This window comes from Phlebotomus papatasi, chromosome 2 (genome assembly GCF_024763615.1).
Source record: "Phlebotomus papatasi isolate M1 chromosome 2, Ppap_2.1, whole genome shotgun sequence".
NCBI classification, from domain to species: Eukaryota; Metazoa; Arthropoda; class Insecta; order Diptera; family Psychodidae; genus Phlebotomus; species Phlebotomus papatasi.
This window is the reverse complement of record NC_077223.1, coordinates 104,388,575-104,393,803: the sequence shown is the minus strand read 5'-3', so window position 1 is coordinate 104,393,803 and position 5,229 is coordinate 104,388,575.

The following is a 5,229-nucleotide window of genomic DNA, read 5'->3' as shown; positions in this document are numbered from 1 at the left end:
GGGAACTGGGCTAAAGCTCTAGTCTGAAGACGGTCTTAGCCATATGGCTTAACTTCTGTAATTTCTTAAGATTTTTTTTTAAATTATCACTTAAGATTGGTCAGCATGGGCAAATGATCCATTAAATTTTGGAAAACCAATAAAATTGATTGTTATTTTGAATTTCGAGATCATTGGGAACTGGGCTAAACCTTAGGTCTGAAGCCGGCCTTACTCAATAGTAATGTCTGCTCTAGAATCTTAACGACCCGGGGAGACATGATGGAAGTGCCCAGGGTTAAATACCGATTACTGCAAATACGGTTTTATTTGAAAGATCTTGAAATCCTGAACGTTTGAATAGATTTTGATCGGTATGTTACCGATAATATTTTTATCCGAAGTTGTGGATACTACGAATATCAATTGAAAACCGGTAAACAGAAAGTCATGAAACTTAGAACTATCATCACCATCATCACAATTAATTTGCGACGAACTTTTGGGGAGTAGTTTTTCTTATCAAAAATTTGGAAGCCTTTAGAGAAAACAATGCTTCCACACCGAAAGCTGTTACTACTTTCCGGTTGAATTCCCAGATTTCAAGAATTTTTCCAACAGGATGGTGCATTTTTCTCGCAACCAATCGCACTTATCTATTTTTATCTCATTCCAATTTTTGGTTGAGCTAATCATCCATTTCCGGACACAGTATACAATTTTTTCCCAAGTGCTTCAAATTGGTCATGGACGATGGGGCAGATAGGCAAAAATTGCAGAGGAATCACCTGAGATATGGATGTGCCCAGAAGGTTTGTTCTCGTATCGTGCGTGGATTTCAAGTGCGCGTGGCGTCATTGGCAGGAAAGCTTCATTAATAATTCTTTTGTCCGACCAAAATTCGTATCAATAGATCTCACAATCAATTGAAATAATAATGATAATTGTGTAGTAAGTGAGCCCTTCAAATTTATTTATTTTTGACCGAAGCATTTCCGAAAAGTACTTGTATGAGTTCAATTTCATGGCTTTTGTTTGCAATTAAGAGTTCATTTTGATAAAGAAGTGAGAGTTAATAAAATTTGGGTACTATTCGTGATAAAAAGCTCTTGTACGACAGTTATTGAACCACCAAAAAAGCTTAAAGTGCGTATGTTGAAATTTGATACAAGAAAAAAACTAGAATTAAGATTATTTGCAGATTGATTTTACGCGGTAACTGTGAGACATTATTAAACCATTTAGGGGAAATGCTTCTAATTTTGTCCAGTTTCTTATTTTGGACACTTTGAGGATAACATTGGACACTAAAAATAAATTGATTAAAATGATGGATTTTTATTCCAATATTTGATGAATAATGAATTCTATCTAAATATTTGTTCTTTTTGGAATATTTTAACACTAAATACGTTAAAATTTGAATATGATTTGAGTTGAAATTGCTTTGTTGAAAATTCAGTGTGAGCAATTGCTTACGAGAAATATGACAGAACTTCGTGGCTTACTTCAGTCTTATTTAGTTTTGGTGAAGTACTAACAAAGTTTGTTCGCTGTTTTTGAGTGATATTATTGAATATTCATTGAATATTGTGTTGATTCACGTTTCTGATGATTTGTACATTTGACCTGAAGTGAGATTTGCCTTGGGAATTATATTTTTCGTGTGAAAAATGGGAATTTTTTTAAGACATTCACCAGTGAGGTGATGATTCTTATTTTGGACAGGTGTTTTTCTCACGAAATTTCGTGAAGTTTTAGCTTTTGTGATGACTAGGTTGGACAAATGCCTGGAGAAATGAAGGAGCATCATCTCTACGAAAGAGATGTAGCGAGAAATGCCTTGAAAGGCTCCCGGAAAGGGCAGGGAATGAGCGAATCCGCACGTACTTGGAGTACCGAAGTCAACTCACTTTAATGAATGATATGGAAAGTTTCTGGACTTCTTGTGACATTCCACGTTTCCCTTACATGACCAGGAAGAGGTCTTGATAAGATTGGTTCATAAAATGAAGAACAATGGGCATCCTATTGAGGCGGATTATCTGTCCAAATTTACAGACAAGTTGTAAAAATTAATAACCAAGTTGTCCAAAATAAGAGTCAAATTCACCTCCACATATCAATTCATTTTTAAACGTATTAAAACTAATTTTAGTAAAAATGAGATGATAAATAGCTTGCCAAGTTTCTAAACAATCCTTCTGAAAAGAGAGTAACAAGAAAAGTCAATTAGTATTGAAAATATGGCACTTCAAACTTAGGATATCGATGCTTATATGCAGACTGTCCAAAATTATAAGCACTTCCCCTATCTAGATTTGCGTATTTCGATTAAATTTGACAAAAAATGATTTTTTTGCTAGACAAATAGACGTATTATCTGAGATAATTAACTGGAACATGCCATAATATTCAGATAATATAAACAAGTCTATTTTTTGCTATATAAATCTGGCTTAAAACTATCTCTAAAAGATTCAGTAAATTTTTGAGAGTAAACAAAATTAGATAAAACAAGCCAATTTGTGTTATACGTGTTCAAAGCGTCGCCGCATTGTATAAATATGAAATGGCGAGTCGAGAACAATCACCCGGCGAAAATAGGAACAGATCCGGCGAAAATGGGAACAGTCGATAATTTTGGGAATTCAAGATCAATAATCAACTGTCATTTTCCATTCGGTTAGAACTAATTCATAAGAATTCTTCCTTTTTCAAACAAGTTCGGGATTTTTTAACCTATAAACGAAATTAATGAAGGGAAGATATGGTAAAAAAAAATATTTTAAAGAATATTAAGATGATGTGTTGAATGTTAGGTAAGTGATTTATGTATCGACCATGAAGGTTGGATCGTCTCTCTGAAATGAAATGATTTTTTGAAATTCACTTATCGCTTTTAAAAAAATTTTCTTTTATAATATGTGTTTCAATAGCAACTAATGCAAGGCATTTTGTAAAAAAACAATTAGCAAGAAATTAAGAATCATTTTCAAAAAATAATTTTTTAGGTAACCATGCAACCTTCGTGGTCGATACAAGCTTCACTTACCTTATTCTGAATTTCTAAATTTACTTTCTAAGGTAAAAGATTAAAAAAATACTTTTGTTAATATCTCTTGACTTTTCTTTTTCTATTGAAGCTTTTGGGAAAATAAATTGTAAGTCGTAGAAAAAATGCAAAAATGTCTAATTTAAACCAATACAGTGCTGTCTCGCTATATGCACAGTTTGGGTACTTTTTTTGACAGTTCTCTCTCTGAATATGCACAACTTTTTTTGAAATTCCCAACGGTTTTTTTCTTTCTTTTAATAATTATCATTTTTTTATTGTTCTAGAATTTCCCGTGTTATTTTAAATATAATATGAGACAGAAAAAATAAAATTAAGAAAAATAAAAACAAGAAAAATTAGTTACCAAGAAAATAATTTTCTTTATTACTTTGTCAAAATGTAAACAAATTGATTTTGAATGCAACCGACACAAAAGCTGTGCATATAGAGAGTGTGCATATAGAGAGACAGTACTGTACCCACATTTATTAACTTCATGAAAATCTTTTAATCAAAATTTGGTGCTTCTTTATGGCATATTGAGCTTTCTATGGTTTATCTGCCACAATAAATAGTCGGTCATTAGCGGAGTCTTATTTATTGCCAGATTCTAATCCATGTACCATAAAATATTATTGCGAAAGATAAACCATAAAAAGTTCGATATGCCATAAAAAAAGCACTAAATTTTCTTTGGAATATTTTAATAGAATTGAATTTTTGATAAATTTGTATAGTGCTTACATAAGCAAGTGAAAACACGCTGAAAATTAAGGTATAGGTGCTATAATCCATGATTTCTTAGAAAATTAATCATAATGTCGTTTTTTTTTATAGATCTTGTTCTTTGGTACCCAGCAACGAAAGCTCCCTGTTTGAACACTGTTCATCAAACTCGTTTGGAACAGGGTTCGGTCCAATGTAAATCCTTACGGCAGAGGTGTGCAAGAACCGTTTGAGAAACGTCAAAATAAGTTTGTTCAGGTAGCGTTTTGACCATTGACTTACAAGTTTCATTTGACGTTTGTTCGGTTTCAAACGGTTCTTGCACACCTTCGCCTTACGGGCTGGGAAAAAGCGAACGCGGTTGAAGCAATAGTTCTCTTTGATGGCCACCACTTTCTGAACATTTGGGAGGCCGCCACCGTCGCGACAAGTCGAACAGGGAACCCCGTCAAATCATTGCTCTACCTGACTTACTCGGAAGTTTTTTGAATTTTTTTCGGTATATTCTAGTACATTCAGAGAAAATCTGTAGATTTTCGGCAGAATTTCTGCGTAGAAAATCTGTAGACTACAGATTTTCGTACAAGAATTCGTCAGAGTATGCACCAGGATTCGTCAGAAAATCTGCAAAAATTTCTGACGAATTTTGTCCCAAGCCCAAATAAAATTCGTAGGAATATCTACAGATTTCTCGGCAGATTTTCGGCAGAGGTGTAGATATTTTGTGCAGAAAACTTAAAGATATTTGACGAAATAATTTGACGGGACTCTATCGTTGCTGGGTACTTTTATCCTTATAGCATGTTGAGCTTTTTATGGTTTATTTCCCACAATAAATGGTCGCCCACTAGTGGAGTCTTCTTATTGTCAGAGTTCCATGTACGAAGAATCAAGTTTTATTCTACCAGGTGAACCATAAAAAGCTCGACATGCCATAAAAAAACACTATTGAAAATTAATTCTAATGTTATTTTTATAATTTTTTGTTATTATTTATTATTCGACTCAAAGAAGTTTAAAGCTGTAAACAGGTGAAAAAAAAATTGTACAGTGGACTCTGGCTCAATAGGCTTTTTTTCAATCGGGCGCAAAATTTTGTTGACGTTTTTCACGTTTGATTTTAAAGCAAATTTGTTCGAATTTGCCGTATTTCCCCTTGTTTTATCGTGATTCTTAAAATTTGAGCGCTTTTTGTGGAATTTATAATGATTTTGATGTCCAAATCTCTCGATAATTTAGAGGACATTTTGCCCCATATGCCCGATTGAGAGAGAGTCTACTGTAATAAATGTTTTATTTATTTGAAAAATCTTGAAACTGGAAAATAGACACCTTTTAACTCTACTTTTTCGTGAAAATTAATTGTGCAAAAAGTTCCAAGAGTTTCTGTTAATGAGTTTTAAACATTTCTCCTGTAACTCTCGTGATAAGTGATAAATTCTCCATCGCAATCGCATATCTGGGCA